Here is an 11,719-nt window from a genome sequence, read left to right on the forward strand (position 1 = left end):
TTGAGCTGTCAAAAGAGGGACTGTCCCTCTGAAAAAGGGACAGTTGGGAGGTATGCTTTAAGTGTGCAAGCACTCTAAATGGCAGGAAATAAAATGTAGCATCTCCTGCTTTTTCTGAACTACAGCATTGCAAGAAGGACCAATTAACTGATTTAGAGACTGTAGTTTAGGCACCGCTGGAGAACCACAGGCTTGGAATCACTGTGTAGCAGGTCTGGACTTGAAATCAAAATAGGCCCTGGCACTTCAAGTAAACAGAGGCCCAAACAGCCCCCAGCAGTGCACTAAATAGTTATTGTCTATGGCATCTTAAAGCAGCCCCTTTGGCATTTGCCAGAACCCACAGTCTGACCACTAATGCCAGCTCTAGTGACAGCCATTTCCATGCAGTAACCATAGGTTACAGGATCCCAGACGCCTTTACACTCAGCAGGAGGCATTACTTACACAGGAGGAGTGTATTGCACTTTGTTGTATTGTTATTTCTACAAATGTAGTATGCTTTTGATCCTTAAACAAACAATAACATTTTATTAGATACTGTATATTATTAGTAGCAATGGTACAGTTCAATACAATCTTTCTCTTACAATTCAAATAACCAGTGCAGGTATGGGAACCAATATCCACAAAGCTCTGAATTATGGGAAGGCCGTCTCCCAAGCAAAACCAGCCTATTGGGCTTAATTAACATTTAAATTATTTTTTTTAAGTAGACATGGTATGGAGATCCAAATTTAGGAAAAATCCCAGGCATTCAGCATTCTCGATAAAAACCTGTACATGTTCTCTCTAGGCTTATTATTTTATACTATTGCCTTAACTATCCTGAATTGTCAGTTGGATCAAACAGGAAGAACCGCATCGCTACCATTCATTTCCAATAGATAATGCAGAGGATGTTGCTGCTATTTGTTTAACAACCCTAAATTTTAATATTCTCCAGTGTAATGAATATATGTGCCATGGAATGTGTAAGAATTTCTGCACCTTTCTACTTGCTTTGTAAAGGAAGGTGAATAAACACAAGGAAATACGTATTCTCACACGACTTGGCTTCCATAAATGAGAAACATATTGGCACACAGTGAAAAATACCTTTGTTATATTTTATTAGTGCAGGAATTTACATGTTTTGTTCAGAACTTTATTAACCCCAAGGTGCATAAGGGCAGAAGAATCATCTTCATTTTTGCAGGATTGCTGCATATAAAGTGTTTTACACATTATTATGAATAATAATCTAGGTGTAGACTTTTAATGTATGCATACAAATACATTTTGGAAAGCTTACATACTTCTCTAAATAGCAGAGTGTAAAAAATTAATGAGCAGCGTGTAGCAAATTAAAGGGGAACTCCGGCTTCCAAACCAAAATTTGATAAAGAGGCCCACATAACACAGAAACCCCTAATATACCCATCACAGTTACCTGTTTCTTCAAAAACTATGAATAAATGCAATTTTCTATGCTGAAATCCATCTGTTTAACAGTTCTTCTCTTTCTGCATCATTTGAAATCCTGACAGGGAAGGAGGGACTAAACACTCATGTTACAAATTGTAACAACTTCTCCACAGCTTACAGACAGCATGCAGGAACTACATAACCCACAATGCATTGCGATGTTCTGTTCCTTATTGAAATCACATGTGCAGGGAATTGTGGGGTTTGGAGGATACAGGCTGAGGACAGCTGGCTGTTGATACAAAGTAACATTCAGCCAGCTCAGCAAAGTAGTCAGACAGATCAGCAGGAGAGCAGGGGGCTAGGCTTAGGGAATCATGAAAAGTCTGAATATTTTTTAAATGATGTATATTGCAAAGTTGCTAGAAATTATGTTTACTTTTCAAAAAGCTTAAGTTATATTTTTGTGGAGTTCTCCTTTAATGAGCCACATGCCAGAAAAATCTTTCGGTGTTGAGTGCTAAAGATTTGTAACTTTGTTACTTAAAGAAGTTGTTCAACTTCCAAAACAATGTTTTCAGTTCAGTTGTTTTCAGATTGTTCACCAGAAGTAAAGACGTTTTTTCAGTTGTTTTCTATATTTTATAAGTTTAAAGTTCAAAGTTTGTGTCTGGTGTTTCAGTCTGGCAGCTCGGTATTTCAGGTGCAGATTCTGAACTGTTACAATTTGCTCCATTAGTTGATACATTTCTCAGCAGCATCTCTGGAGTATTAGTAACTATTGTATCAATTCTAACAGCTGCTTTTAACGAAATTCAGGGATTCTGTTCAGCGGGGACAAATAAAAGAAAAAAAAAAAACAGAGGAAAAAAACAGTTACAGAGTGACCCTCCCTCCCAGAGCTGATTTAGAAAGACATGAGAAGTTTAAAAATGTAACTTTACTCTTCAGATTGTCCCTTAAATGTTAAATTCTCCTACTGGCCTTTCACATTTTCATTTTGTGAGCAGGAGAATGGGCCATTTAAAGGGGTTGTTCACATTTGAATTAACTTTTAGTAAGGTGTAGAGAGTGAAATTCTGATACAATTTGCAATTGGTTTTCATTTTTTATTATTTGTGGTTTTTGAGTTATTTAGCTTTTTATTCAGCAGTGATGTCGTTTGGAATGTCTGCAATCTGGTTGCTAGGTCCCAAATTATGCTAGCAACCAATGATATGAATAGGAGAGCCCTGAATAGAAAGATAAGTAGTAAAAAGTTGCAATAACAATACATTTATAGTCTTAGGGCTCTTACAGTTTTTCTGCGTTCAGCCGCAGGGGAGCACGGGGATAGACGCATTACATTTTTTCCAATGGGGCTGTACTCACACAGGCGCGTGTAGGCGCCGAATGCAGGAAAAATGCAGCATGTTGCGCAGGGCCGGAACTAGGGGTAGGCAGAGTAGGCACGTGCCTAGGGCGCAAAGCTTGGGGGGCGCCCGACACGTACCTTTAAGTGCTGCCTACCCCTGTCCAGTCTCTGTTCTGTTCCGTGTAGGCATTCGCGCATGCGCCTATCTGACATCAGGGTTGCGTGTGTCCTGGTCTATGTGCGCATGCGCCTATCTTACAGCAGGGTGGCATGCGTTGTGAGACTGCTTCCAGCGCACATGCGTGCGCTTAAGTATGCGCACGGTCATGTATGCGCGCGCACAGTGAACGGGGCGACGCAGCTGACCACTTGCCAGGGGCGCCCATCTGGCCCGGCCCTGATGTTGCATCTCAACCTGCGTTCGGCGCCTACACGCGCCTGTGTGAGTACAGCCCCATTGGAAAAAATTTAATGCGTCTATCCCTGCGGCTGAACGCAGAAAAATGGAACGCAGGGGAGCGCAGGTAAAAACGCTAGTCTGTAAGAGCCCTAACAGGGTATTTGTTTTTTTGGATGGCGTCAGCGACCCCGTTTCTTCAGCTGAAGAAGGTAAATAATTCAAAAACTATGAAAGAGAAACAAATGAAGGCTAATTGATAAACTGCGTATAATTAACCATTCTATAACAAACAAAAAATGAACTTAAAGTTAAACACCTGTTTAAGGAGCAATCTGGGGCAGAAGGCAAAAATCAGGACTGTCTTGTGCAAAGTGGTTGGGAGGTCACGCAGTTGCCTGGAGAGGAAAAGACAGGAGCAATGCTTAACTAAAGTTTAGTGCACCCAAGGCAATACCAGCATATATTCCTTCATAGTCTAGTGACAGAAACTGACATAGAAATGTCAAAATCAGCAAATAGCTGAAGTTTTCTGTGCAAAGGAAAAATAATTCACTTGTGTTTATTTAAAATTAGGGATACACTGGATCCTGACTGTGTCATGCACATGCAAATTAGGGCAAGGAAGGATTAAAAGAAAAAAAAACCAAAAACACGATTTTCTTGTTTTTGTGAAAGATCCAAATCCTGCTGAAAAAAAGCCGAAACCCAAACCAAATCCTGGAATAGGTGCATCTCTGTTAAAAAATTAAAACACGTTTACAGTGCTTGAATGTTATAAAAATGTATTATCATATCTAAGTCTTAATTGTTCTGCATCCCTCACCCTTCCTTTGCATACTGAATATCTTTCTGAGGGCAGTGGGGGTGTCGCCGACTGTAACTGTTCTAAATTGATACATTAGTTGATGCATTTCTTATCTCCTGCTGAACCAAATCCCTAAGTTTCATTACAGGCAGCTGTTAGAATTGATAAAATAGTTACTTATATTCCACAGATACTGCTGAGAAATGTATCAACTACTGAAGCGAAATTGTAACAGTTCAGAATCTGCACCTGAATCACTGAGCTGCCAGGCTGAAATTCACCCCATAGACGGGAACATTAAACTTCAGTATTGGGAAAATGGTAAAAATAAAAAATGGAAAGCAATTGAAATATAAATCTTTATTTCTGGTGAATAATGTGAAAACAAATGAACTGAAAAATAAAAGTGGTTGGAAGGTGAACAACCTCTTTAAAACGAAAGGCAAAAAGTCTGTTGAGCACAAACTATTGACTGCACTCAAGGAGGGGTGGGTTCTGTCCCCAGGATAGGAATAGGAGTTCAGTGAGTTCTTTAGCTCAACAACACGTCAAAAAGAAAAACCAGAAACACGACCAGGCAGCAGCGGGTCACTAGACCCTTGTACAGTGAGCTCAGACCTGTCATAGCTGATTTTATTCTATTTGTCAGTGTGTTTCGTGGTTAAATCATTTGAGTGAGTGCCGTGCATTACTATGTCAGCTGCTTGTGACCATGAGCAAGTTCCTTAAAGGGACACTGTCATGGGAAAACCATTTTTTTTTCAAAATGAATAAATTAAAAGTGCTGCTCCAGCAGAATTCTGCGCTGAAATCCATTTCTCAAAAGAGCAAACAATATTCAATTTTGAAATCTGACATGGGGCTACACATATTGTCAAATTCCCAGCTGCCCAAAGTCATGTGACTTGTGCTCTGATAAACTTCAATCACTCTTTACTGCAAGTTATAGTGACATCACCCCCCTCCCTTTTCCCTCCCAGCAGCCAAACAAAAGAACAATGGGAAGGTAACCAGATAACAGCTCCCTAACACAAGATAACAGCTGCCTGGTAGATCTAAGAACAACACTCAATAGTAAAAACCCATGTCCCACTGAGACACATTCAGTTACATTGAGAAGGAAAAACAGCAGCCTGCCAGAAAGCATTTCTCTCCTAAAGTGCAGGCACAAGTCACATGACCAGGGGCAGCTGGGAAATTGACAAAATGTCTAGCCCCATGTCAGATTTCAAAATTGAATATAAAAAAATCTGTTTGCTCTTTTGAGAAATGGATTTCAGGGCAGAATTCTGCTGGAGTAGCACTATTAACTGATGCATTTTGAAAAAAACATGGTTACCCTTGACAGGATCCCTTTAATCTCCCGGCTCCTCACAGGACAAGCTGAGCCAGAAAGCTACATTGGGTTGGATTCTGAGTGCTGTGTAAAATAAGGCTGTACTCACACAGACACATTTAAGCGTCAAACGCAGGTGGGACGCAGCATGATGCGTCTGTGTGAGTACAGCCCCCTTGACAATAATTGAGTGTGTCTACTCCTGTGCTCAATGAAATAAAGTGCAATAAAGTGAAACCGCCCGTGTGTAAGAGCCCTTAGTATGAGACTGCCCAGGTTCTACTCCACAATGTTAAACTGTTGTTCCTCCAGCTGTCAAGAAATGCTGGTACTTGTCCTGCTTTAACTGGATCTCCTTTCTTCCCAAGGCATTGGAAATGCAGGAGTGCACAGTACAGACTAGCTATATTCTCTGTTTGTACAACAAATAAAAACAGCTTCATTGTTATGCACACATCAGACTCACTATGTGAAACACTTTCCTCTGAGGAAAGCAGAAGAACAAGGTGTTAACTAAAAGTTTTAAAGGGGTGGTTCACCTTAATTAACTTTAAGTATTTTATAGAATGGCTAATTCTAAGCAACTTTTCAAATGGCCTTAATTTTTTTTAATAGTTTTGAATTATCTGCCTTTTACTTTTGACTCTTTCTAGCTTTCAAATGGGGGACACTGACCCCATCTAAAAAAAACAAATGTACAGTCAGCAGTATATAAAGAATTATTGGTATTTATATAATTTTCTTTGGCATGAAACAATGTCACATTAAAAAATATTTTGAAAATCCTACACCAAATGTCATTCTCAGGAACTGCAAATAATAAATATAGCTGGAACCTATAAATCCCTCAGTTATATTGAAATGATACAAAGTACTCTAAATACGGACAAATATTTATTTATGCTTTTGTTAATGGATCACAATCTGAGGAGTCGCCCACCCCAAAAAATACAAACGGGTCTACTTTACCAGTTTACAGTCAACAAGGAAATTTGTTTTGGCAACGGACGCCACCTGCATGAACGAATCACGGCTCTCGCTTTTCCTCCGCAATGAACCTGCTTAGATCACAAGCAAAGCACAGAGCCATGTTTTGGATTCAGAGGTTGGAACCCTTTTGTATTTCTTACAGGGGAAGTTTACACCTATAACAACTTCTGCCAACTATAAATGAAACAACAAACAGGACCTCGGTTATCATTCCATTCCATTAAGGTACTTTTTAATTAAAATAGATAAAAAGTCCAGCACATTCAGTAAAGGGGTGGTTCAGCTTTAAGCTAAATTTTAGTATGTTATAGAATAGATAATTACAGTAGAACCTCGATTTTTACATCCTCTGATTTTAAGTTTTCCCTCATTTTACATTGTTATTTCATATAAGCAATGAAAACCAATTGCAAATGTTCTCAGAGTATCCCCACCTTTCCATTTATGTTGAAAAGGTGTGTTTACGGTCTCTTTAATACTGATATGAAAGTGTCATTTTTTATTACAGAATCCTTCTTTGATTGATTTTTCCCAGTTCTCAAATGCTGGTCCCATCTAATTGACAACTGCTCTGTAAAGCTAATTATTTATTAATATTGCTTCTTTTTATTATTTCTCTTTCTGATCAGGACAATTCCTATTTATATTTACATATAATCAAAACATGGTTGCTAGGGTAATTTGGACCCTACCAACCAGATTGCAGAAATTGCAGACTGGAGAGCTGCTGAATAAAAAGCTAAATAACTCAAAAACCACAAATAATAAAATATGAAAACCATTTACAGATTGTCTCAGAATATCACCCTTTACATCATTATAAAAGTTAATTCAAAGGTGAACCACCCCTTTAAGCAGAATAAATAATCGTTTTTTTTTATAATCTGAAGTTTTCCAAACACCTATGTCAGACATGGATGTTTATTGTTTTACCTATTACTAAAAATAAATGATGGGGCATCAGTCTGTTTAAAAAATAACAGCTTTATTTATATTCAACTTAAAATTACCTTCAATTGTAACTCTCATGCTTAACTTAAAATGGTGTGTACAAACTTACATTTACTTAAAGTCAGGGGAGAAAGGGGAAATTTTGGTTTTAAATCTCAATAAATAAAACACAGGCACTTCTACGAGGAGATATTATCCTGAAAATAACATTTATGGTAAGGAAAAGCCTAAAAAAAATCCTTCAAGTTTCAGAAACAAGCCCCAGAAAGCTTCATAACAATACATATCATATAAGGAATGTGCAAACAAATGAAAATTCTGGTAAAAGGAAGACAGAGAAAGCAACACAAAAGGATCTTGTGACCCTTCATTACAGTTCCCTGCAGGAGACTAGGTTCATAAAGCATGTGAAAAGATCATTTTGGATGCTCAGTAAAGTTTGGATTTCTAGCTCAGTAGTACTACAAAAGACAATATATAACAATTTATAATTAAAGTCGCATTTTTTTCAGAAAGGACTGGCACACGAAAAAGAAAAAATTTGCAGGGAGCAACAAAAAGATGTCAGACTTTCCCCCTAAGATCTGATAAATCAGATTTACCGCTCAGTCATTTTTAGGGACAACAGAGTTTGACAAACTTATTTTTGTTCCCTCAGAATATAGAAATGGAGTAAATGTCAGGAACTGTATTTAGTCGCTATTTAAGATCACCGGAGTCATTTTACTTACGACACATAAGTAGCCAGTACATTTTGAGCAACTGCTGCCAGTGTGTGTCGTCACACCTTAACATTCCAAGTCTTCATTTGTTTATTTTCCCCCTTTTACTCATCTGCTTCAATGGCATTTTAAAGTCACCCCAGCACGACTATCCATCTCTGGTTAGATATAAGCGATTTAGGAGGAGGAGAAAAAGCAAGCAGCAAGTTGACGATTTTAGGGAAAGATTCATGGCAGTTACCTAAGGGCAGACACACACGTGGAGATTTGGGGAGATTTAGTCGTCTTGGCGACAGATCGACTCTTCCTCGGGCGAATTATCTCCCCGAACTGTCTTCCCGCTGGCTACAATCTAAATTGCTGGCTTGATAGCACTCGGATCCCTTCATTTTCCGAATTCGCCCAAAGTTGCCTCACAAGAAAACTTCAGGCATCTTCGGAAAACGACTGGCGATTTAGATTCTTGCCTACGGGAAGGCAGTTCAGGGAGATTAGTCGCCCGAAGAAGAGGCGATTTGTTGCCGAAAGACAATCTCCCGAATCTCCACGTGTATCTCTGCCCTAAATCTAACCAACGTCATAGTCCAGGACCAGACTCAGACTATTACCTCATGTGTAATAAAAGACACAAAGTTTGCCCAGTAGCAGCAACCCATAGCAACAATAAGAGGTTTGTGTGACTGGTAAATTCTAATTGCTATGAGTTACTGCTCCTGGGCAAATGCAATGCCATTTATTATGTAACCCTCTATGGGTTTCTTACTCAACTAGTGTTGCTTGAGAAATCCCTATTGCAAGCGTCTCAAGCCAATCCCCATGCATCTCCCTGCAGTACAGCTAGAATGGTATGGACAGTATACAGGACATTTAGAGCTACATTATGCTTTTTTTACCCTAGGCCCTATGACGGTGTTCCCTTTACAGCTGGTAATTTTAACAAGCCAAAAGGTGGCCATAGACTCACAGATAAATATCGTACGAAACAAATTTTTGTACGATATTCGGCGCGTGGATGGTGGGAAAAGAGACGACCGATATCGGCAGAAGACTTGAATATCGGTCGGCTCGTCAATCGGGCTGGACGGAAAATTTTGATCGGCCATTGTTAATGCTGAATCGTCAGGTACAGGTAGAATTCTATTGTTTCAGTCTGTATATCTGACAATTCAGCTCTACAAGTGTGTATTGAAACAAGTGATCTTTCTTGGAAATATCTTTTCCAAGAAAGATCATAATTGTTACGTCTATGGCCACCTTAAGCTGCTGTTGTCTAACACTTCTTATAACCCTTTTAAGAAATTAAAATTAACTGAATAGTCTACAGCACTGGCAAAGCAAAGCCATTAGCGCAGTGATCCCCAACCAGTAGCTCGTGAGCAACATGTTGCTCTCCAACCCCTTGGATGTTGCTCCCAGTGGCCTCAAAGCAGGAGCTTATTTTTGAATTTCAGGCTTGGAGGCAAGTTTTGGTTGTATAAAAACCAGATGTACTGCCAAACAGACCCTCCTAGAGGCTGCAAGTCCACATAGGGGCTACCAATAGTCAATCACAACCCTTATTTGGCACCACCCAGGAACATTTTCCGTGCTTGTGTTGCTCCCCAACTCTTTTTAAATCTGAATGTTGCTCACGGGTGAAAAAGGTTGGGGACCCCTGCATTAGCGGTTCCATGAAACCAGCAAAGATTTTAAAACGAGCAGTGGAAGCATATGGTATAGTCATTTCTGGAATTTGGTCCCAGGAGTTTTTCCCCTAAGCCTGGCTACATAAAACCACTTGCACCGCTGCTCTAAGGCTAAGCCAACAAAGGGGCAACCCACTATATGTTATAGCTTATACACTTCACTGAGAAAACATTAACACTTATTAGCCCCGGGGTAATGCTCAACCAATGGAGTTGCTTCTCTGAAAAAACTGAGCATTTCGATTTGAATAGAAAAACAGACCGCCCTTTATAAATAGAAAGGGACGATATTACTTGAGTTACTAACGCTACAATTCTTCTGCATACTGATCTGTAACATGTCCATGCCACCTGTTAAAAACCCACAGTTAAAATAAATGAATAGAAAATTATCTTGCTGTTCAATACGCTGGTATACTGTCTTTTTATAAGTAGTACATAACTCCCCTATTACTTGCCCTAAACAAAAAATTTCTGGCTTGAAGGCAAGTTGTAGATATACAAAAACCACGTGTACTGCCAGAGGCTACTGTAGGCTGCAGGTCCACATAGAGGCTACCAATTGCCAATAACATTCCATATTTCGCACCCCTAGGAACTTCTTGCATGATTATGTTGCTGTCCAACTTATTTTACATTTAAATGTGGCTCATTGGAGATTCCTGCCCTAGAGTGTGATATTTATGTGCCATATTATTTGCTTCAGAATAGAAACATTATGCTCATTTCTGGCCGGGACTGATACTATTGAATATATTGCTTACGAAGAAAAGTTTTTACTAAGGCAAATATAATATGGCAGCAATCCCACACGCTGGTTCTATGGTTGACAAAAAGGGGGGGTCCCAATTAATTTCATCTTCATTTATAAAAAATTAGAAAAAAAGAAAAAAACGCTACTTATAATGAGGCAATATTCCCTGTGTAAAGAAGTAAAAGAATGCAACAAAATGCACGGATGAAAACACTGGTCTACCACAAGTAATCAACCAAGTAATCCACCAATATACAGCACCCTGGCTGGAAAAAGAAAAAAAAAAAAAAGCAGGGGACACTTTATTTTGCTTTCTGTCAGCCAAAAATATCTTCCTTCCAGCTTTTAAGTTTGTATCTTGTGGGTTGGGTCAGAGGTTGGACTGGAGAGAGCCTGGCAATTTTTAGCAAGGCCGTCAGTTATTTTTATCGTACATCAGCACCATGTATAGAACATGAAAGAAGCCACAAATTTATGTAAGTGGAAAATGGAGCGGAAGTAAAGCTTAGGGGGTGGGGGATGAGAACATTGGTTTTAAGAGCTAAAGTCAGTTTGTGCGCAATATGGGCTCTTACACACGGGTGTTTCTAACTGCGCTCCTCTGAATTGCGCTTTCTTCCGTTCAGCTGCAGGAATAGACGCAGTCTTGTGAAGGGGGCTGTACTCACACAGATGCATGTAAGCGCCGAACGCAGCTGAAATGCAACATGCTGTGTCCCAACCTGCGTTCGGCGATTACATGCGTCTGTATGAGAACAGCCCCCTCCACTCCTGTGCTCCCCTGCGGCTGAATGGAAAAAAACGCAATGCAGTGGAGCGCAGGTAAAAATGCCCGTTTGCAAGTGCCCTAAAGCTTGACATGGATAGGCAGTTTTAAAGCCAGAAATTATTATGTACAGTACTGCAAAGAAATCAGGGTCCACTTCAGATACCTCCAACAATCTAATGGGTGTTTACCTAGCAGCAAGTGTCAGCTTCAGTAAATATTGAAAGGTCTCTAAGCCGTTTTCCTTTTTAAAAAAGTTCCATTTCTTCTAGACCATTTCTTCTAGGTTTTTACATATGTATACACACCAGAAGGTTTCTAAGCTGCAAGTGTATATGGACAGTATATAATGCTTGAAGAAGTACGAATATGTATGGATTCTGGAAACAAGCAGCGAGTATATTTAAAGGCAACTGGTGAAGAAAACAGGATAGTGTGTTTTAGGTGTAATTAAAGAAGAGATAAACCATAAAAATAAATATGGCTAGAAAGGCTATATATTAGATACCGAATGTATTGAACACGCCTAAAGGTTCGGCATCTCTATAG

General features: G+C 39.4%; 1 long non-coding RNA gene across 1 annotated transcript; it reads right to left on the bottom strand.

The window, feature by feature from the left end:
• Window positions 1–2,177: 2,177 nt before the first annotated feature.
• LOC121393623 lies at window positions 2,178–9,437 on the bottom strand. The gene is made up of 3 exons (XR_005961197.1): window positions 6,272–9,437; window positions 3,478–3,556; window positions 2,178–2,231 (listed from the first exon to the last, which is right to left on the bottom strand). It is a non-coding gene; the product is annotated as an uncharacterized LOC121393623 (long non-coding RNA).
• Window positions 9,438–11,719: the final 2,282 nt, after the last annotated feature.

This window comes from Xenopus laevis, chromosome 5L (genome assembly GCF_017654675.1).
Source record: "Xenopus laevis strain J_2021 chromosome 5L, Xenopus_laevis_v10.1, whole genome shotgun sequence".
Taxonomy (NCBI): Eukaryota; Metazoa; Chordata; class Amphibia; order Anura; family Pipidae; genus Xenopus; species Xenopus laevis.